Source organism: Cherax quadricarinatus, chromosome 66 (genome assembly GCF_038502225.1).
Source record: "Cherax quadricarinatus isolate ZL_2023a chromosome 66, ASM3850222v1, whole genome shotgun sequence".
Taxonomy (NCBI): Eukaryota; Metazoa; Arthropoda; class Malacostraca; order Decapoda; family Parastacidae; genus Cherax; species Cherax quadricarinatus.
This window is the reverse complement of record NC_091357.1, coordinates 10,770,861-10,793,855: the sequence shown is the minus strand read 5'-3', so window position 1 is coordinate 10,793,855 and position 22,995 is coordinate 10,770,861. Positions and strand designations below refer to the sequence as shown.

Here is a 22,995-nt window from a genome sequence, read left to right as displayed (position 1 = left end):
CATAATGATGTCAACGAGATAAAGTCAGTTGATCAAATGAAAATGCTGGCCCACAGATGGCTCCAACTTCATCCTGTTCCCTACTTGTATGTCTCTTAACAATAAAAATGCTTTCAAATGAGCTGATGTAGGTAACAGCTCTAGCTTGCCAATAAAGTTAGGAATCCTTAACCTGTAAATAGCTTGTCAATAAAGCTAGGGATCCTTAACCTTGTCAAACCCTGTGTAAAAAAAAAAAAAAAAAAAAAAAAAAAAAACCGCAGTGAGCGAAGAGATAGATATGCTAAGAGGGGAAAGTGTAAGTAGAGTGCTTGCTGGGTAAGGGGAACAAAAAAAACCGGTTAGCTTGCTTTCTAGAAAGACGATGAGGTTACGAATTTCTCCTTTTGTACTTTCACTCAATTCCTAGAAATCCCATATATGTTTTGATGTACCTTATTGGTCACTGTATTTTTTATTATGGGTATACCTTGAGAGGGTTTCAGGGGTCAACGCCTCCGCGGCCCGGTCTGAGACCAGGCCTCGTGGTGGATCAGGGTCTGATCAACCAGGCTGTTATTGCTGGCTGCATGCAAACCGACGTAAGAACCAGTCCGGCTTGTCACGTACTGACTTACGGTGCCTGTCCAGAGCCTTCTTGAAGTCAGCCAGGGGTCTATTGGTAATCCCCCTTATGTATGCTGGGAGGCAGTCGAACAGTCTTTTGTATGGTGGATGGAGGTATGCTGGTACTATATGTGGTAAGGCAGGGAAGGGAAGGAAGGTGCAGGGGCAGCAATTCAGAGTTCAGGTAGATGTATTTCGGTAGGTGCACGGTCCGAGAAAGGTATACAAGTATTGCATAACATGAAATGTCAATTTTGCGGCCCAATCCCTGAACCCATTATGCGCCTCTGTAATCTTCTGACTACCATCCACAGGATGGGTACGTAATACAGATATTAAAACTAACCCTCGTGCTAGCCCAAATGTTATACAGTAACCAGTTACAGTGGAACATTCAGCCTGGTAATGAACCAGGAACCATGTGTCATCAAGGACATCAGACTTGTAGGTATATTCCTAGGTGTAATTTTGACAGCCACTTGTGGTGTGAACCATTTACTGGACAGAGAGAGTGGAGAAGCTGGCGGACTCTAGGCCTGATACTAACAGTCACTCAAGTATATATACAAAATCCTTCACAGAAGCAACACTAAAAGTTTGTTGTACTGCATAGGCCAGCAGTAACAGCTTGGATGATCAGGCCTTGATCCACCAGGGGTCCTTGACCCTCGGAACACTCTCCAGGTAGACTCCAGGTAAGGCGTGTATGTCTGGGGGTTAGGGATGTGTGGGGAGGAAAGGAGTTTTTTTGTAAAGAGGAAAATAGGTGAGTGGAAGAGATGTTAGGTAGCCACACTGAGTGGACAACTAGTATTTCCTGGTCAGAGGGAAAGCCCAATTTAATCACGAAAGATAAACGATTTGATGCTTCAGGATGTGTGTGGTAAACGAGAGATGTAGGCGCGTAAAGTGGCTTCCCCCAGGACACACAGGTGACCTTCCCAGGACACACGTGGCCTCCCCCAGGACACACGTGGCCTCCCCCAGGACACACGTGGCCTCCCCAGGACACACGTGGCCTCCCCCAGGACACACGTGGCCTCCCCCAGGACACACGTGGCCTCCCCCAGGACACACGTGGCCTCCCCCAGGACACACGTGGCCTCCCCCAGAACATACTCATGGTCTACCCCAGGATACTCTCATGGCCTCCCCCAAGATACTCTCATGCCCTTTTGAGGACACACTCATGGCCTTTCCAGGATACACTCATGGTCTCCCCCAAGATACTATCATGGCCTCCCCTGGACACACTCATGGCCTCCCCAGAGCACACACTGGTCTCCCCAAGATACTATTATGGCTTCCCCAGGACACTTATGGCCTCCCCAGGACACATGGTTTTCCCAGGATACTCCCATGGCCTCTCCTGAACACACTCATGGCCTCTCTAGGAAACACTCGTGGCCTCCCGAGAACACACTCCAGCATCTTTTAGTAAAAAAAATTAAATATGAAATCCAACGTGAAGAGAACCTTGGGCATGAACCAACCTCTTTGTTTACAGGAGACTTCAAGGTTGCACCCGTCAAGGAAGGTAGCTGCCTCGACGCCTGTAAATGGTTCTTCGGTCAGGTAGGTGCCTCGACGCCTGTAAAAGGTTCTTCAGTCAGGTAGGTGCCTGACGCCTGTAAAGGGTTCTTCAGTCAGGTAGGTGCCTGACGCCTGTAAAGGGTTCTTCAGTCAGGTAGGTGCCTGACGCCTGTAAAGGGTTCTTCAGTCAGGTAGGTGCCTGACGCCTGTAAAGGGTTCTTCAGTCAGGTAGGTGCCTGACGCCTGTAAAGGGTTCTTCAGTCAGGTAGGCGCCTGACGCCTGTAAAGGGTTCTTCAGTCAGGTAGGTGCCTGACGCCTGTAAAGGGTTCTTCAGTCAGGTAGGTGCCTGACGCCTGTAAAGGGTTCTTCAGTCAGGTAGGTGCCTGACGCCTGTAAAGGGTTCTTCAGTCAGGTAGGTGTCTGACGCCTGTAAAGGGTTCTTCAGTCAGGTAGGTGCCTGACGCCTGTAAAGGGTTCTTCAGTCAGGTAGGTGCCTGACGCCTGTAAAGGGTTCTTCAGTCAGGTAGGTGCCTGACGCCTGTAAAGGGTTCTTCAGTCAGGTAGGTGCCTGACGCCTGTAAAGGGTTCTTCAGTCAGGTAGGTGCCTGACGCCTGTAAAGGGTTCTTCAGTCAGGTAGGTGCCTGACGCCTGTAAAGGGTTCTTCAGTCAGGTAGGTGCCTGACGCCTGTAAAGGGTTCTTCAGTCAGGTAGGTGCCTGACGCCTGTAAAGGGTTCTTCAGTCAGGTAGGTGCCTGACGCCTGTAAAGGGTTCTTCAGTCAGGTAGGTGCCTGACGCCTGTAAAGGGTTCTTCAGTCAGGTAGGCGCCTGACGCCTGTAAAGGGTTCTTCAGTCAGGTAGGTGCCTGACGCCTGTAAAGGGTTCTTCAGTCAGGTAGGTGCCTGACGCCTGTAAAGGGTTCTTCAGTCAGGTAGGTGCCTGACGCCTGTAAAGGGTTCTTCAGTCAGGTAGGTGTCTGACGCCTGTAAAGGGTTCTTCAGTCAGGTAGGTGCCTGACGCCTGTAAAGGGTTCTTCAGTCAGGTAGGTGCCTGACGCCTGTAAAGGGTTCTTCAGTCAGGTAGGTGCCTGACGCCTGTAAAGGGTTCTTCAGTCAGGTAGGTGCCTGACGCCTGTAAAGGGTTCTTCAGTCAGGTAGGTGCCTGACGCCTGTAAAGGGTTCTTCAGTCAGGTAGGTGCCTGACGCCTGTAAAGGGTTCTTCAGTCAGGTAGGTGTCTGACGCCTGTAAAGGGTTCTTCAGTCAGGTAGGTGCCTGACGCCTGTAAAGGGTTCTTCAGTCAGGTAGGTGCCTGACGCCTGTAAAGGGTTCTTCAGTCAGGTAGGTGCCTGACGCCTGTAAAGGGTTCTTCAGTCAGGTAGGTGTCTGACGCCTGTAAAGGGTTCTTCAGTCAGGTAGGTGCCTGACGCCTGTAAAGGGTTCTTCAGTCAGGTAGGTGCCTGACGCCTGTAAAGGGTTCTTCAGTCAGGTAGGTGTCTGACGCCTGTAAAGGGTTCTTCAGTCAGGTAGGTGCCTGACGCCTGTAAAGGGTTCTTCAGTCAGGTAGGTGCCTGACGCCTGTAAAGGGTTCTTCAGTCAGGTAGGTGCCTGACGCCTGTAAAGGGTTCTTCAGTCAGGTAGGTGTCTGACGCCTGTAAAGGGTTCTTCAGTCAGGTAGGTGCCTGACGCCTGTAAAGGGTTCTTCAGTCAGGTAGGTGCCTGACGCCTGTAAAGGGTTCTTCAGTCAGGTAGGTGCCTGACGCCTGTAAAGGGTTCTTCAGTCAGGTAGGTGCCTGACGCCTGTAAAGGGTTCTTCAGTCAGGTAGGTGCCTGACGCCTGTAAAGGGTTCTTCAGTCAGGTAGGTGCCTGACGCCTGTAAAGGGTTCTTCAGTCAGGTAGGTGCCTGACGCCTGTAAAGGGTTCTTCAGTCAGGTAGGTGCCTGACGCCTGTAAAGGGTTCTTCAGTCAGGTAGGTGCTGACGCCTGTAAAGGGTTCTTCAGTCAGGTAGGTGTCTGAAAGGGTTCTTCAGTCAGGTAGGTGCCTGACGCCTGTAAAGGGTTCTTCAGTCAGGTAGGTGCCTGACGCCTGTAAAGGGTTCTTCAGTCAGGTAGGTGCCTGACGCCTGTAAAGGGTTCTTCAGTCAGGTAGGTGCCTGACGCCTGTAAAGGGTTCTTCAGTCAGGTAGGTGCCTGACGCCTGTAAAGGGTTCTTCAGTCAGGTAGGTGCCTGACGCCTGTAAAGGGTTCTTCAGTCAGGTAGGTGCCTGACGCCTGTAAAGGGTTCTTCAGTCAGGTAGGTGCCTGACGCCTGTAAAGGGTTCTTCAGTCAGGTAGGTGCCTGACGCCTGTAAAGGGTTCTTCAGTCAGGTAGGTGCCTGACGCCTGTAAAGGGTTCTTCAGTCAGGTAGGTGCCTGACGCCTGTAAAGGGTTCTTCAGTCAGGTAGGTGCCTGACGCCTGTAAAGGGTTCTTCAGTCAGGTAGGTGTCTGACGCCTGTAAAGGGTTCTTCAGTCAGGTAGGTGCCTGACGCCTGTAAAGGGTTCTTCAGTCAGGTAGGTGCCTGACGCCTGTAAAGGGTTCTTCAGTCAGGTAGGTGCCTGACGCCTGTAAAGGGTTCTTCAGTCAGGTAGGTGTCTGACGCCTGTAAAGGGTTCTTCAGTCAGGTAGGTGCCTGACGCCTGTAAAGGGTTCTTCAGTCAGGTAGGTGCCTGACGCCTGTAAAGGGTTCTTCAGTCAGGTAGGTGTCTGACGCCTGTAAAGGGTTCTTCAGTCAGGTAGGTGCCTGACGCCTGTAAAGGGTTCTTCAGTCAGGTAGGTGCCTGACGCCTGTAAAGGGTTCTTCAGTCAGGTAGGTGCCTGACGCCTGTAAAGGGTTCTTCAGTCAGGTAGGTGTCTGACGCCTGTAAAGGGTTCTTCAGTCAGGTAGGTGCCTGACGCCTGTAAAGGGTTCTTCAGTCAGGTAGGTGCCTGACGCCTGTAAAGGGTTCTTCAGTCAGGTAGGTGCCTGACGCCTGTAAAGGGTTCTTCAGTCAGGTAGGTGTCTGACGCCTGTAAAGGGTTCTTCAGTCAGGTAGGTGTCTGACGCCTGTAAAGGGTTCTTCAGTCAGGTAGGTGCCTGACGCCTGTAAAGGGTTCTTCAGTCAGGTAGGTGCCTGACGCCTGTAAAGGGTTCTTCAGTCAGGTAGGTGTCTGACGCCTGTAAAGGGTTCTTCAGTCAGGTAGGTGCCTGACGCCTGTAAAGGGTTCTTCAGTCAGGTAGGTGCCTGACGCCTGTAAAGGGTTCTTCAGTCAGGTAGGTGTCTGACGCCTGTAAAGGGTTCTTCAGTCAGGTAGGTGTCTGACGCCTGTAAAGGGTTCTTCAGTCAGGTAGGTGCCTGACGCCTGTAAAGGGTTCTTCAGTCAGGTAGGTGCCTGACGCCTGTAAAGGGTTCTTCAGTCAGGTAGGTGTCTGACGCCTGTAAAGGGTTCTTCAGTCAGGTAGGTGCCTGACGCCTGTAAAGGGTTCTTCAGTCAGGTAGGTGCCTGACGCCTGTAAAGGGTTCTTCAGTCAGGTAGGTGCCTGACGCCTGTAAAGGGTTCTTCAGTCAGGTAGGTGCCTGACGCCTGTAAAGGGTTCTTCAGTCAGGTAGGTGCCTGACGCCTGTAAAGGGTTCTTCAGTCAGGTAGGTGTCTGACGCCTGTAAAGGGTTCTTCAGTCAGGTAGGTGCTTCTGACGCCTGTAAAGGGTTCTTCAGTCAGGTAGGTGCCTGACGCCTGTAAAGGGTTCTTCAGTCAGGTAGGTGTCTGACGCCTGTAAAGGGTTCTTCAGTCAGGTAGGTGCCTGACGCCTGTAAAGGGTTCTTCAGTCAGGTAGGTGCCTGACGCCTGTAAAGGGTTCTTCAGTCAGGTAGGTGCCTGACGCCTGTAAAGGGTTCTTCAGTCAGGTAGGTGCCTGACGCCTGTAAAGGGTTCTTCAGTCAGGTAGGTGCCTGACGCCTGTAAAGGGTTCTTCAGTCAGGTAGGTGCCTGACGCCTGTAAAGGGTTCTTCAGTCAGGTAGGTGTGTAAAGGGTTCTGTCACCTGACGCTGTAAAGGGTTCTTCAGTCAGGTAGGTGCCTGACGCCTGTAAAGGGTTCTTCAGTCAGGTAGGTGCCTGACGCCTGTAAAGGGTTCTTCAGTCAGGTAGGTGCCTGACGCCTGTAAAGGGTTCTTCAGTCAGGTAGGTGTCTGACGCCTGTAAAGGGTTCTTCAGTCAGGTAGGTGCCTGACGCCTGTAAAGGGTTCTTCAGTCAGGTAGGTGCCTGACGCCTGTAAAGGGTTCTTCAGTCAGGTAGGTGCCTGACGCCTGTAAAGGGTTCTTCAGTCAGGTAGGTGTCTGACGCCTGTAAAGGGTTCTTCAGTCAGGTAGGTGCCTGACGCCTGTAAAGGGTTCTTCAGTCAGGTAGGTGCCTGACGCCTGTAAAGGGTTCTTCAGTCAGGTAGGTGTCTGACGCCTGTAAAGGGTTCTTCAGTCAGGTAGGTGCCTGACGCCTGTAAAGGGTTCTTCAGTCAGGAAGGTGCCTGACGCCGGTAAAGGGTTCTTCAGTCAGGTAGGTGCCGCCTGTAAAGGGTTCTTCAGTCAGGCAGGTGCCTGACGCCTGTAAAGGGTTCTTCAGTCAGGTAGGTGCCTGACGCCTGTAAAGGGTTCTTCAGTCAGGTAGGTGCCTGACGCCTGTAAAGGGTTCTTCAGTCAGGTAGGTGCCTGACGCCTGTAAAGGGTTCTTCAGTCAGGTAGGTGCCTGACGCCTGTAAAGGGTTCTTCAGTCAGGTAGGTGCCTGACGCCTGTGTAAAGGGTTCTTCAGTCAGGTAGGTGCCTGACGCCTGTAAAGGGTTCTTCAGTCAGGTAGGTGCGCCTGTAAAGGGTTCTTCAGTCAGGTAGGTGTCTGACGCCTGTAAAGGGTTCTTCAGTCAGGTAGGTGTCTGACGCCTGTAAAGGGTTCTTCAGTCAGGTAGGTGCCTGACGCCTGTAAAGGGTTCTTCAGTCAGGTAGGTGCCTGACGCCTGTAAAGGGTTCTTCAGTCAGGTAGGTGCCTGACGCCTGTAAAGGGTTCTTCAGTCAGGTAGGTGCCTGACGCCTGTAAAGGGTTCTTCAGTCAGGTAGGTGCCTGACGCCTGTAAAGGGTTCTTCAGTCAGGTAGGTGCCTGACGCCTGTAAAGGGTTCTTCAGTCAGGTAGGTGCCTGACGCCTGTAAAGGGTTCTTCAGTCAGGTAGGTGCCTGACGCCTGTAAAGGGTTCTTCAGTCAGGTAGGTGCCTGACGCCTGTAAAGGGTTCGCAGGTAGGTGCTGACGCCTGTAATGGTTTCTTCAGTCAGGTAGGTGGCTGACGCCTGTAAAGGGTTCTTCAGTCAGGTAGGTGCCTGACGCCTGTAAAGGGTTCTTCAGTCAGGTAGGTGCCTGACGCCTGTAAAGGGTTCTTCAGTCAGGTAGGTGCCTGACGCCTGTAAAGGGTTCTTCAGTCAGGTAGGTGCCTGACGCCTGTAAAGGGTTCTTCAGTCAGGTAGGTGCCTGACGCCTGTAAAGGGTTCTTCAGTCAGGTAGGTGCCTGACGCCTGTAAAGGGTTCTTCAGTCAGGTCGGTGTCTCTGACGCCTGTAAAGGGTTCTTCAGTCAGGTAGGTGCCTGACGCCTGTAAAGGGTTCTTCAGTCAGGTAGGTGCCTGACGCCTGTAAAGGGTTCTTCAGTCAGGTAGGTGCCTGACGCCTGTAAAGGGTTCTTCAGTCAGGTAGGTGCCTGACGCCTGTAAAGGGTTCTTCAGTCAGGTAGGTGCGCCTGTAAAGGGTTCTGTAAAGGGTTCTTCAGTCAGGTAGGTGTCTGACGCCTGTAAAGGGTTCTTCAGTCAGGTAGGTGCTGTGTAAAGGGTTCTTCAGTCAGGTAGGTGCCTGACGCCTGTAAAGGGTTCTTCAGTCAGGTAGGTGCCTGACGCCTGTAAAGGGTTCTTCAGTCAGGTAGGTGCCTGACGCCTGTAAAGGGTTCTTCAGTCAGGTAGGTGTCTGACGCCTGTAAAGGGTTCTTCAGTCAGGTAGGTGCCTGACGCCTGTAAAGGGTTCTTCAGTCAGGTAGGTGCCTGACGCCTGTAAAGGGTTCTTCAGTCAGGTAGGTGTCTGACGCCTGTAAAGGGTTCTTCAGTCAGGTAGGTGCCTGACGCCTGTAAAGGGTTCTTCAGTCAGGTAGGTGCCTGACGCCTGTAAAGGGTTCTTCAGTCAGGTAGGTGCCTGACGCCTGTAAAGGGTTCTTCAGTCAGGTAGGTGTGACGCCTGTAAAGGGTTCTTCAGTCAGGTAGGTGCCTGAAAGGGTTCTTCAGTCAGGTAGGTGCCTGACGCCTGTAAAGGGTTCTTCAGTCAGGTAGGTGTCTGACTGAAAGGGTTCGCCTGACGCCTGTAAAGGGTTCTTCAGTCAGGTAGGTGCCTGACGCCTGTAAAGGGTTCTTCAGTCAGGTAGGTGCCTGACGCCTGTAAAGGGTTCTTCAGTCAGGTAGGTGCCTGACGCCTGTAAAGGGTTCTTCAGTCAGGTAGGTGTCTGACGCCTGTAAAGGGTTCTTCAGTCAGGTAGGTGCCTGACGCCTGTAAAGGGTTCTTCAGTCAGGTAGGTGCCTGACGCCTGTAAAGGGTTCTTCAGTCAGGTAGGTGCCTGACTGACGCCTGTAAAGGGTTCTTCAGTCAGGTAGGTGCCTGACGCCTGACGTCAGGTAGGTGCTGTAAAGGGTTCTTCAGTCAGGTAGGTGCCTGACGCCTGTAAAGGGTTCTTCAGTCAGGTAGGTGTGACGCCTGTAAAGGGTTCTTCAGTCAGGTAGGTGTCTGACGCCTGTAAAGGGTTCTTCAGTCAGGTAGGTGCCTGACGCCTGTAAAGGGTTCTTCAGTCAGGTAGGTGCCTGACGCCTGTAAAGGGTTCTTCAGTCAGGTAGGTGTCCTGACGCCTGTAAAGGGTTCTTCAGTCAGGTAGGTGCCTGACGCCTGTAAAGGGTTCTTCAGTCAGGTAGGTGTCTGACGCCTGTAAAGGGTTCTTCAGTCAGGTAGGTGCCTGACGCCTGTAAAGGGTTCTTCAGTCAGGTAGGTGCCTGACGCCTGTAAAGGGTTCTTCAGTCAGGTAGGTGCCTGACGCCTGTAAAGGGTTCTTCAGTCAGGTAGGTGCCTGACGCCTGTAAAGGGTTCTTCAGTCAGGTAGGTGCCTGACGCCTGTAAAGGGTTCTTCAGTCAGGTAGGTGCCTGACGCCTGTAAAGGGTTCTTCAGTCAGGTAGGTGCCTGACGCCTGTAAAGGGTTCTTCAGTCAGGTAGGTGCCTGACGCCTGTAAAGGGTTCTTCAGTCAGGTAGGTGCCTGACGCCTGTAAAGGGTTCTTCAGTCAGGTAGGTGTCTGACGCCTGTAAAGGGTTCTTCAGTCAGGTAGGTGCCTGACGCCTGTAAAGGGTTCTTCAGTCAGGTAGGTGCCTGACGCCTGTAAAGGGTTCTTCAGTCAGGTAGGTGTCTGACGCCTGTAAAGGGTTCTTCAGTCAGGTAGGTGCCTGACGCCTGTAAAGGGTTCTTCAGTCAGGTAGGTGCCTGACGCCTGTAAAGGGTTCTTCAGTCAGGTAGGTGCCTGACGCCTGTAAAGGGTTCTTCAGTCAGGTAGGTGTCTGACGCCTGTAAAGGGTTCTTCAGTCAGGTAGGTGCCTGACGCCTGTAAAGGGTTCTTCAGTCAGGTAGGTGCCTGACGCCTGTAAAGGGTTCTTCAGTCAGGTAGGTGTCTGACGCCTGTAAAGGGTTCTTCAGTCAGGTAGGTGCCTGACTGACGCCTGTAAAGGGTTCTTCAGTCAGGTAGGTGCCTGACGCCTGTAAAGGGTTCTTCAGTCAGGTAGGTGCCTGACGCCTGTAAAGGGTTCTTCAGTCAGGTAGGTGCCTGACGCCTGTAAAGGGTTCTTCAGTCAGGTAGGTGCCTGACGCCTGTAAAGGGTTCTTCAGTCAGGTAGGTGCCTGACGCCTGTAAAGGGTTCTTCAGTCAGGTAGGTGCCTGACGCCTGTAAAGGGTTCTTCAGTCAGGTAGGTGCCTGACGCCTGTAAAGGGTTCTTCAGTCAGGTAGGTGCCTGACGCCTGTAAAGGGTTCTTCAGTCAGGTAGGTGCCTGACGCCTGTAAAGGGTTCTTCAGTCAGGTAGGCGCCTGACGCCTGTAAAGGGTTCTTCAGTCAGGTAGGTGCCTGACGCCTGTAAAGGGTTCTTCAGTCAGGTAGGTGCCTGACGCCTGTAAAGGGTTCTTCAGTCAGGTAGGTGCCTGACGCCTGTAAAGGGTTCTTCAGTCAGGTAGGTGTCTGACGCCTGTAAAGGGTTCTTCAGTCAGGTAGGTGCCTGACGCCTGTAAAGGGTTCTTCAGTCAGGTAGGTGCCTGACGCCTGTAAAGGGTTCTTCAGTCAGGTAGGTGTCTGACGCCTGTAAAGGGTTCTTCAGTCAGGTAGGCGCCTGACGCCTGTAAAGGGTTCTTCAGTCAGGTAGGTGCCTGACGCCTGTAAAGGGTTCTTCAGTCAGGTAGGTGCCTGACGCCTGTAAAGGGTTCTTCAGTCAGGTAGGTGTCTGACGCCTGTAAAGGGTTCTTCAGTCAGGTAGGTGCCTGACGCCTGTAAAGGGTTCTTCAGTCAGGTAGGTGCCTGACGCCTGTAAAGGGTTCTTCAGTCAGGTAGGTGTCTGACGCCTGTAAAGGGTTCTTCAGTCAGGTAGGTGCCTGACGCCTGTAAAGGGTTCTTCAGTCAGGTAGGTGCCTGACGCCTGTAAAGGGTTCTTCAGTCAGGTAGGTGCCTGACGCCTGTAAAGGGTTCTTCAGTCAGGTAGGTGCCTGACGCCTGTAAAGGGTTCTTCAGTCAGGTAGGTGCCTGACGCCTGTAAAGGGTTCTTCAGTCAGGTAGGTGCCTGACGCCTGTAAAGGGTTCTTCAGTCAGGTAGGTGCCTGACGCCTGTAAAGGGTTCTTCAGTCAGGTAGGTGCCTGACGCCTGTAAAGGGTTCTTCAGTCAGGTAGGTGCCTGACGCCTGTAAAGGGTTCTTCAGTCAGGTAGGTGTCTGACGCCTGTAAAGGGTTCTTCAGTCAGGTAGGTGTCTGACGCCTGTAAAGGGTTCTTCAGTCAGGTAGGTGCCTGACGCCTGTAAAGGGTTCTTCAGTCAGGTAGGTGCCTGACGCCTGTAAAGGGTTCTTCAGTCAGGTAGGTGCCTGACGCCTGTAAAGGGTTCTTCAGTCAGGTAGGTGTCTGACGCCTGTAAAGGGTTCTTCAGTCAGGTAGGTGCCTGACGCCTGTAAAGGGTTCTTCAGTCAGGTAGGTGCCTGACGCCTGTAAAGGGTTCTTCAGTCAGGTAGGTGTCTGACGCCTGTAAAGGGTTCTTCAGTCAGGTAGGTGCCTGACGCCTGTAAAGGGTTCTTCAGTCAGGTAGGTGCCTGACGCCTGTAAAGGGTTCTTCAGTCAGGTAGGTGCCTGACGCCTGTAAAGGGTTCTTCAGTCAGGTAGGTGCCTGACGCCTGTAAAGGGTTCTTCAGTCAGGTAGGTGCCTGACGCCTGTAAAGGGTTCTTCAGTCAGGTAGGTGCCTGACGCCTGTAAAGGGTTCTTCAGTCAGGTAGGTGTCTGACGCCTGTAAAGGGTTCTTCAGTCAGGTAGGTGTCTCGACGCCTGTAAAGGGTTCTTCAGTCAGGTAGGTGTCTGACGCCTGTAAAGGGTTCTTCAGTCAGGTAGGTGCCTGACGCCTGTAAAGGGTTCTTCAGTCAGGTAGGTGCCTGACGCCTGTAAAGGGTTCTTCAGTCAGGTAGGTGCCTGACGCCTGTAAAGGGTTCTTCAGTCAGGTAGGTGTCTGACGCCTGTAAAGGGTTCTTCAGTCAGGTAGGTGCCTGACGCCTGTAAAGGGTTCTTCAGTCAGGTAGGTGTCTCGACGCCTGTAAAGGGTTCTTCAGTCAGGTAGGTGTCTGACGCCTGTAAAGGGTTCTTCAGTCAGGTAGGTGCCTGACGCCTGTAAAGGGTTCTTCAGTCAGGTAGGTGCCTGACGCCTGTAAAGGGTTCTTCAGTCAGGTAGGTGCCTGACGCCTGTAAAGGGTTCTTCAGTCAGGTAGGTGTCTCGACGCCTGTAAAGGGTTCTTCAGTCAGGTAGGTGCCTGACGCCTGTAAAGGGTTCTTCAGTCAGGTAGGTGCCTGACGCCTGTAAAGGGTTCTTCAGTCAGGTAGGTGCCTGACGCCTGTAAAGGGTTCTTCAGTCAGGTAGGTGCCTGACGCCTGTAAAGGGTTCTTCAGTCAGGTAGGTGTCTGACGCCTGTAAAGGGTTCTTCAGTCAGGTAGGTGCCTGACGCCTGTAAAGGGTTCTTCAGTCAGGTAGGTGCCTGACGCCTGTAAAGGGTTCTTCAGTCAGGTAGGTGCCTGACGCCTGTAAAGGGTTCTTCAGTCAGGTAGGTGCCTGACGCCTGTAAAGGGTTCTTCAGTCAGGTAGGTGCCTGACGCCTGTAAAGGGTTCTTCAGTCAGGTAGGTGCCTGACGCCTGTAAAGGGTTCTTCAGTCAGGTAGGTGCCTGACGCCTGTAAAGGGTTCTTCAGTCAGGTAGGTGTCTGACGCCTGTAAAGGGTTCTTCAGTCAGGTAGGTGTCTGACGCCTGTAAAGGGTTCTTCAGTCAGGTAGGTGCCTGACGCCTGTAAAGGGTTCTTCAGTCAGGTAGGTGCCTGACGCCTGTAAAGGGTTCTTCAGTCAGGTAGGTGCCTGACGCCTGTAAAGGGTTCTTCAGTCAGGTAGGTGTCTGACGCCTGTAAAGGGTTCTTCAGTCAGGTAGGTGCCTGACGCCTGTAAAGGGTTCTTCAGTCAGGTAGGTGCCTGACGCCTGTAAAGGGTTCTTCAGTCAGGTAGGTGTCTGACGCCTGTAAAGGGTTCTTCAGTCAGGTAGGTGCCTGACGCCTGTAAAGGGTTCTTCAGTCAGGTAGGTGCCTGACGCCTGTAAAGGGTTCTTCAGTCAGGTAGGTGCCTGACGCCTGTAAAGGGTTCTTCAGTCAGGTAGGTGCCTGACGCCTGTAAAGGGTTCTTCAGTCAGGTAGGTGCCTGACGCCTGTAAAGGGTTCTTCAGTCAGGTAGGTGCCTGACGCCTGTAAAGGGTTCTTCAGTCAGGTAGGTGTCTGACGCCTGTAAAGGGTTCTTCAGTCAGGTAGGTGTCTCGACGCCTGTAAAGGGTTCTTCAGTCAGGTAGGTGTCTGACGCCTGTAAAGGGTTCTTCAGTCAGGTAGGTGCCTGACGCCTGTAAAGGGTTCTTCAGTCAGGTAGGTGCCTGACGCCTGTAAAGGGTTCTTCAGTCAGGTAGGTGCCTGACGCCTGTAAAGGGTTCTTCAGTCAGGTAGGTGTCTCGACGCCTGTAAAGGGTTCTTCAGTCAGGTAGGTGCCTGACGCCTGTAAAGGGTTCTTCAGTCAGGTAGGTGTCTCGACGCCTGTAAAGGGTTCTTCAGTCAGGTAGGTGTCTGACGCCTGTAAAGGGTTCTTCAGTCAGGTAGGTGCCTGACGCCTGTAAAGGGTTCTTCAGTCAGGTAGGTGCCTGACGCCTGTAAAGGGTTCTTCAGTCAGGTAGGTGCCTGACGCCTGTAAAGGGTTCTTCAGTCAGGTAGGTGTCTCGACGCCTGTAAAGGATTCTTCAGTCAGGTAGGTGCCTGACGCCTGTAAAGGGTTCTTCAGTCAGGTAGGTGCCTGACGCCTGTAAAGGGTTCTTCAGTCAGGTAGGTGCCTGACGCCTGTAAAGGGTTCTTCAGTCAGGTAGGTGCCTGACGCCTGTAAAGGGTTCTTCAGTCAGGTAGGTGTCTGACGCCTGTAAAGGGTTCTTCAGTCAGGTAGGCGCCTGACGCCTGTAAAGGGTTCTTCAGTCAGGTAGGTGCCTGACGCCTGTAAAGGGTTCTTCAGTCAGGTAGGTGCCTGACGCCTGTAAAGGGTTCTTCAGTCAGGTAGGTGCCTGACGCCTGTAAAGGGTTCTTCAGTCAGGTAGGTGCCTGACGCCTGTAAAGGGTTCTTCAGTCAGGTAGGTGCCTGACGCCTGTAAAGGGTTCTTCAGTCAGGGAATTGAAGCTGCCCTCCGTTTTCTTATATCGAACCTAATTATTGCCAAATTATTACCTATTGCTACCTTACCCAGACTTCATATAATTCCCTCTGGGCTTAGCGCTTCCCCTTAATAATAATAATAACAATAATTAATGTCTGTGCAGAGAATGTTTGAATGTATATATATATATATATATACTATATATATATATATATATATATATATATATATATATATATATATATATATATTATCCAGGATATATGTGTTATCTGCATTGCTCAGTGTCCTTTTATGGCACTATCTCCATACAGTTATCCTCGACTAAAGAGAAAATGCTTTGCTGCATCGGACTGAATTCTTTTTTTCCCCGAGATTTTAGATATCTTGTTGCGTGTTATGCAAATTTTATGTTGAAGTCTCGGCTCAGTTTTGTCCTCGCAAAACTGAATAAATTGAGCTCTTCTAAAGTTTCATTAAATTTGCTTCATACAATGGGTATGATCATCTTGCTTTCAAGTGTCACTGTCCTTCCTCGTATATGGTGACCAAAAGTGTAAACAATGTATTAGAGTTGGGGGCTACAGTAGAGCAGTGGAGTGGGGCGTTAAAGTAGGACGCTACATTTAGGAGTTAGAGTAGGGCTGCAGAGTTGGGCGCACCAACCACTTACACAGCAGTCCATCCTTCTGATTAAAGAAAATGCATCACTATACCTCGCAACGTCAGATGTGTGACTGTGACAGTGGATTAAAAACGTGACTGTTTATTGCACAGTCTGCTGGGTGGGTCTCCCGTGTGTTCACGCTTCAGAAGTTTCTATCGCGTTGAGGTGTATAGTATTTGGTTACAATTTGCTTATAGACGACAGTCTAACCTAACCTATTTGGCACAGCGCGCGCACACAATGTCGGGTCGAATATGTAAAATTGGTCAATTAGCAAGAACTCATTTAATATTAAATCTTTTCTAAACCTGAAGAAGTCTTGAAAGCTCAGCTGAAAGCCAAATACAAGTTACTGGAAGCCAGGCTGGGGCAGGAAAATCCTGCACCTCCTCCTTCAAGTTATCAACAAGACACACAAGATCAAACACTAAGTACAGCCCCCACAGGAAGAGAAAATTTACCACCAGAACAATGTGGGCGCAGTGCTGATGTCTTCACAAGGTTAAGCAAAACTGGAGATAAGAAATCCACCAAACACCTGGAAACTACAAAGAAAGCTGGGGCAGTAAAACCTTCATCCCTTCACCGAGGAATTGGAGAGTCCAGTCTTCGTATTCGTCAAGTTACACGACTGGTTGCTCAGATATCTGCTCAGATATCTCAGATATCATATCTATACGTTTAAAGATATATTTTTTCATTTATGGTAATGTAAAAATTAATAATTTTGTACCAAAAGAACCTTAGAAAACTTACCTAACTTTATTATAACAAGCGCAGTTTAATTTAGCCTAATCCAACTAAATGTATATTAGATAAGTTTGCAATAATTTAATAATAAACAAACATAATGAAATAAATATTTTATCGTTAGGTTCAGAATGATTTTTGCGAAATATTGCATACACAAATTTTCGCTTGCCTTATTCGGCAAGAAGAGCGCTGCTATTTAAGCCACAATCGCAAGTTTTACCTATTCGGCACGAAATATATATTTACTTTAATCCCAAAAGGCCCATATTTGGGATTATAGTATTCTTGACTGATAATGCAGGCTACTTGCTGACCCTCGTGTGTTGATCAACCTATAACCCCAATTACTTAACCAACAATAATGATATCACATCTGCACGGAACATTAGTATTAGGCTGGATAACTAAAACCTGTAAAGCAAAAGATGCCATGGCAATATTTAAAGTATTTGTACACTCTCTAGACTAAAATTTTGCCGTACGCTAACAGCTATATGTAAAGCAAGCGGAACTGCGGATCTGGCTTATTTACAGACAAATTACAATGTTTATATGAATTCAGTCAAAGACAAATTTCTGAAAATGTCTAAAATGGAGCACAGGCGAGAAAGTTGTATTATAATTTATACGTGGAAGATTCTAGAGGGGCTGGTTTCAAATATATGCAGGGTGATACACAAATAACCACACGTACGAGAGGAGCTTACAACGACGTTTCGGTCCGACCTGGACCGTTTACAGAATTACACTAACAGAAAAAAGAGGAGCCAGTATATATAGGCAGGCTGGCAGGGACGGGACAGGAGAGGTGGGAGGAGTAGTAGTAGAAGTAGTAGTGGTAGTGTAAAGTAGGGAGAGTGGCTGGTGGCACAAGAATAGAAAGGGGAAGTGAAGGAGACAAAAGTGAAGGCAGGAGGCAAAGGTAGTAGGAAAGGAGGTGGTAATAGTAATAGTAGTGGGGTGAGTCAAAAGCCAAGAAAGTGGAGCACTGCAGGAGAGCTAAGGGCCCACAGGGAGGGGGGGGGGGTAAGACCAAATACACAGGGAGGGTGTGGGGAAGTGAAGGACAAAACACCCAAGTCAGAAGAAAGGAAACCGAAACAAGAAAATGAAAAATAGGAAAGAAGAGGTAGAAAGAGGAGGGGAAAAAAGATTCAGGTTAAGTCAAGTGTGTTCTGAAGTTTGGAGCATTTGACAATGTAATGGGAAAGGAAGGCATGTACAGAGACAAAGCCACGACTAAGATTCTTACAAGGAAAGTTGTGTATTAAGGGAGGAATCAACAAGACGGCTGCTGTGAAAGTTAGAAATAGGGTAGACAGTTTTATCAGAAGAATAATCATAAAAATCTTTGAAAGAGTGCTAAGAAGCAGGATTGCAAACCACCTGGATTCCCAAAAACTGCACAATCCAGGGCAACATGGGTTCAGGGCAGGTCGCTCCTGCCTCTCACAACTACTGGATCACTATGATATGACCTTGGGTGCACTGGAAGAAAATCAGAATGCAGATGTAATATACACAGACTTTGCAAAAGCGTTTGACAAGTGCGATCATGGCGTAATAGCGCACAAAATACGTGCTAAAGGAATAACTGGCAAAATGGGGGAGATGGATCTTCAACTTCCTAACTAGTTAAACCACAAAGAGTAGTGGTCAACAGAGTTAAATCGGAGGCTGCCATAGTGAAGAGCTCTGTTCCACAAGGCACAGTATTCTCTCCTATCCTGTTCCTCATCCTCATATCAGACATAGAGATGTAACCCACAGCACCGTATCATCCTTTGCAGACAATACTAGGATCTGCATGAGGCTGTCATCTATTGAGGACACGGTTAACCTCCAAGAAGATATAAAGAAAGTTTTCCAGTGGGCAGTAGAGATGTGAAGACGATGTAATCAGTCCATCACTCTTGAAGTCGTAGAATTTGAGGTTGTCAGTCCCTCAGCCTGGAGAAGTTCAGTTCCATAGTTAGGAACTATCTGAAGATCAAGAGACAGTGCAGAGACTTAAATACTTAAATACAGTGCAGAGACTTAAATACATGGCCTCATGGTACAGAAAACACCTTGGACAACCCTTTCAAGTGAGAACTGTTGGATCTGAGAGGGACCTGACCTCTCAGTGGCTACATTCTCACTACTACTACTCCTCTGCACCTCTCCTTCCGACAGTATTTAAGTCTCTGCACTGTCGCTTGATCTTCAGATAGTTCCTAACTATGGAACTGAACTTCTCCAGGCTGAGGGACTGACAACCTCAAATTCTACGACTTCAAGGGTGATTGACTGATTACATCGTCTTCACATCTCTACTGTTCCTGCCTACTTTCTGTATTCGACTGAAGAAGCCTACTGTGTAGGCGAAACGTTTCGGAATAAAGTTGCCTAACTATTGCCTATGTGTCTTACCTACCAACCTGTCGGTATTGTATACCATTTTGATGTTCAACGGAGGGAGTTGTTGAGATTAGAAAGACTGGAAATATAGAGAAGGCAGAGAACATCAGATTTCATTGGAGCAGAGAGTGTGAAAAGGTAGAGTTTATAAAATTTGAAGGGTAGCCAAGACGAGAGAACGAATTGCGAAGAGTGGAAATTTCCGATTCAACGAATTGAGGGTCGCAAATGCGGAGAGCACGGAGAGAGAGAAATAAGAACACTTTTCTTGACAGAGGGAGCCTGATAAGAAAAGTAGTGAATGAACGTGCCACTGTGCATGCGTATTGTTCCAGTCACGGTATTGCGCCTTTTTGTTCTTTATACGCAGGGTAAGACTGCAAAATATGCGCAAAGAAAAGTAGTGGTGCACCAAGTATACTGAGTGATAATTTGGTAAGTACGAGGGACACAAAGACTTCTCAACCACTTCCTCTCATACATGAAGGAAATTTGTAAGATATCCAGATATCCTCGTCTTGAAGAGGGAACGTGACAAATTTCTGAAACAGCGTCCTATTCAATCAGACTATGGTCGAACTGCGTGCAACAAGCACCAACATGACTGCTAAGGCTGTCTACAGGGAGGCCTGGTCTGGGACCAAGGTTCAGACCAGCCATGATCCCACACCTGAGCAGTGACCACAGGACCCATCAGCAGGAAATCGAAACGGTATTCGGTGTCTTGTATCTACCAAGAATAGAGCTAGTGGTAGGAGTAGTCCTTGTGCTACGCTGTTTCTTACATCTAGGCATTCTATGATTCATTTCCTCTGAGATCTACTCGATGTTTGCGTCCACATAAGTTTGTAAGCCACCTTAGTACACATCCGTTTATCTTATGTACCTTAAGGTCTGAAAAAAAATCTTCGATGAGGAACTTTTCGAAAGCTTCCCGAATATTAAGGCGAGTCATATCAACCGCCTAAGTATGATGGCATGATAATGCATATGATACAACCTACGGTGTTTTAACACCAACCATAAGTTCCCATGCCCAGTTTCCTCTCGTGAGAAAGATTTACAGTGAGTGAAACAATGCCACATGTGGATTTTCCGGAGTGACACTTACGTTAATGAACCAGGGACTTCCCTCCATCTCTCTCTCTCTCTCTCTCTCTCTAGATTTATTTTGATGTGATGGTTATAGTCATATACACCTTTCTTGGAACTTTAACTAGGAAAACGAGAAGCCAAAATTTCAAGTTATAAGGAAAAAAAAAGTTACAGAAATGACACTGAAAAAAAATTCTTATATAAAGAAGTAAAGAACCAGAATGGTAAACTATGAAAAAAAATATTTAATGCTGATGACGGGATATCTCTCTATCTCTTTTTTTTAAGAATAAACGTAGTCACACACACACACACACACACACACACACACACACACACACACACACCAGTCATAGGGTTGTCAGGAAGTGGAATAGTCTGGAGAGTGATGCAGTGGAGGCAGGATCCATACATAGCTTTAAGAAGAGGTATGATAAAGCTCATGGAGCAGGGGAAGAGTGGACCTAATAGCGATCAGTGAAGAGGTGGGGCCAGGAGCTATGAATCGACCCCTGCAACCACAGTTAGGCGAGTACACACACACACACACACACACACACACACACACACACACACACACACACACACACACACACACACACACACACACACACACACACACACACACACGCACACAACAAGGAAGTAAAACGATGAATTTAACGAATATTTCACCATGCTTTTTTAACAATTAAAATTTCAGTTAAACGTATGTGCAATCTTGTACCAACTTAAAAATGTTCACCCATATATTAACATTATAGAACGTTGAACAATAACACTGTAGTAACATTGACACCACAGTAACAGTGACACATAGTAACAGTAACAAAACTAACACACAAACCAAGGTCATCCGCTGGATATGTTTGTATGTGGATGTGATTGTGTTTGCCTCTGGGTGGGCGGTATGTGGATGTATTGCGGGTTGTGTTGGTGTGTACTTTGTGTTTGGGTGTGTTTTAAGTGTTGGGTTGTTTGTGTTGTGTCGTTTGTGGGTATGTTGGAATATTTGCCGTTAATTTGTGCTTATTTTTAATAATGTAGCGGGACCTGAAAGGTGGGGGTGTAGGGTAGAGTGGGTGAAAGTACAGGGTAGAATGGTCGAAGGGTGAAGCGTAGAATGGGCGGAGGGGGGGTTAGCGTAGGATTGACAGGTGGTTAGCGTAGAATGGGTGGGGGTTAGCGTTGAATGAGTGGGGGTTAGCGTTGAATGAGTGGGAGTTAGCACAGAATGGGAGGGGGTTAACGTAGAATGGGTGGGGTTAGCATAGAATGGGTGGGGGTTAGCGTTGAATGGGTGGGGGTTAGCGTTGAATGGGTGGGGGTTAGCGTAGAATGGGAGGAGGAGGGTAGAGTCGGTGGGAATGAGACGAGTTGGGGATAAAATGCATAAACGAATTTAACATTTAATACTCACAATAGTTACATTTTGTATGTTTACCTTGTCTATTGCTACCAGATGTGTTGAGCTGTTTATATAGGATAACCTTTAACACCCGGTTATTAGACCAGTCAGGTCACCCATCTGCTGGCCGCTGATGTGTCCGTTTTGTTCTGGGTGTCAGTTTACAGGATTTTTAAATATTTGATACTTAAAAATTTCTACGAAGATTGTAATTAGAAAGTTTTTGCATGCTTCTGTGATTTGACGTGCTGTTGGAGTGCGAGCAAGGTAACATTGACGAGCATGATGGGAGTAAGGGAAACCGGTCAGTCGGACATAAGTACTGGAAGTGGGGAGTATAAAATACCTGAAAGTGGGGTGGAGTGGCTGCCATTCGGAGGGTCATTTGAAATGTATTGTCCGTTCACGTCTGGCAAGGCAGTTATTGAATAAATGACAAGTGTTTCCTTGTATAGGTCACTGTACCTTCGTGGTAGAGTGACCTATACAAGGATATGGTAAGAAAGATGTGGTTACCTGGAGGTTACCTGGAGGTTATTCCGGGGATCAACGCCCCCGCGGCCCGGTCCATGACCAGGCCTCCCGATGGATCAGGGCCTGATCGACTAGGCTGTTACTGCTGGCCGCACGCAGTCCGACGTACGAGCCACAGCCCGGCTGATCCGGCACTGACTTTAGGTATCTGTCCAGCTCTCTCTTGAAGGCAGCCAGGGGTTTATTGGCAATTCCCCTAATGCTTGATGGGAGGCTGTTGAACAGTTTTGGGCCCCGGACACTTATGGTGTTTTCTCTTAGTGTACCAATGGCGCCCCTACTTTTTATTGGCGGCATTTTGCATCGCCTGCCCAGTCTTTTACTTTCGTAGGGGGTGATTTCTGTGTGCAGATTTGGGACCATTCCTTCCAAGATTTTCTAAGTGTAGATTATGATATATCTCGTGGTAAAGAAAGAAGTGGTGGTAAGGTAAGAAGATTTAAGATAGGGTAACCCACCTCAGCCAAATAAAATGGTTTATTTCTATTGAGCTCCCTTTCTATATTATCAAGGCTAGTATGTCCTCTTAATGTTCAATAAATAAAAAAATCAAAATAAAAAAAAACGTTTAAAATCACACAACTGCTAGTATAATATGTAAGTTTATTCAGGTATACACAAATACAGTTACATAGATTATCATACATAGCAGCATATGTGTAGAGAACCTAGGATAACCCAAGAGTACATATTATGATCAAAAGGAAGCGCTAAACCTACCAGGGTCATAGCGCTGCATTGTACATATTAGTCTAATATATACTCTATAGGGACTTGACCCACCAGTTCCACTTCGTTCCTCTAATATCTGAAACCCTTGACCCATGGGAAAAGCATGCCATGGGTTTCGTAAAATAGCTGATTTTAAATGAGTTCTTGCTATATATATATTATATATATATATATATATATATATATATATATATATATATATATATATATATATATATATATATATATATATATATATATATATATATATATATATATATATATATATATATATATATATATATATATATATATATATATATATATATATATATATATATATATATATATATATATATATATATATATACATATATATATACAGGCGACGGAAAAGAATAACAGAGCGGCTAAAAGAGGTCAATATATCTGAAATGCGTAGGGAGACACTGGTCAGAGAACTAGCAAGCATCGAACTTAAGCTAAAAGAATCCTTTAGGAGTCAGGAATCGCGGGAAGAACTAAAAGCCATAAATGAAATCGAAAGAAACCCAAAGTATTTCTTCTCCTATGCCAAATCAAAATCGAGAACAACGTCCAGTATTGGGCCCCTACTTAAACAAGATGGGTCCTACACAGATGACAACAAGGAAATGAGTGAGCTACTCAAGTCCCAATATGACTCAGTTTTTAGCAAGCCGCTAACCAGACTGAGAGTCGAAGATCAAAATGAATTTTTTATGAGAGAGCCACAAAATTTGATTAACACAAGCCTATCCGATGTTATCCTGACGCCAAATGACTTCGAACAGGCGATAAATGACATGCCCATGCACTCTGCCCCAGGGCCAGACTCATGGAACTCTGTGTTCATCAAGAACTGCAAGAAGCCCCTATCACGAGCCTTTTCCATCCTATGGAGAGGGAGCATGGACACGGGGGTCGTCCCACAGTTACTAAAAACAACAGACATAGCCCCACTCCACAAAGGGGGCAGTAAAGCAACAGCAAAGAACTACAGACCAATAGCACTAACATCCCATATCATAAAAATCTTTGAAAGGGTCCTAAGAAGCAAGATCACCACGCATCTAGAAACCCATCAGTTACACAACCCAGGGCAACATGGGTTTAGAACAGGTCGCTCCTGTCTGTCTCAACTATTGGACCACTACGACAAGGTCCTAAATGCACTAGAAGACAAAAAGAATGCAGATGTAATATATACAGACTTTGCAAAAGCCTTCGACAAGTGTGACCATGGCGTAA

At 48.1% G+C, this 22,995-nt stretch overlaps 1 protein-coding gene across 1 annotated transcript in view; it reads right to left on the bottom strand.

The window, feature by feature from the left end:
- LOC128704174 (uncharacterized) overlaps positions 1-22,995 on the bottom strand; it is a 119,158-nt gene that overhangs the window by 90,741 nt on the left and 5,422 nt on the right. The window lies entirely within an intron of this gene.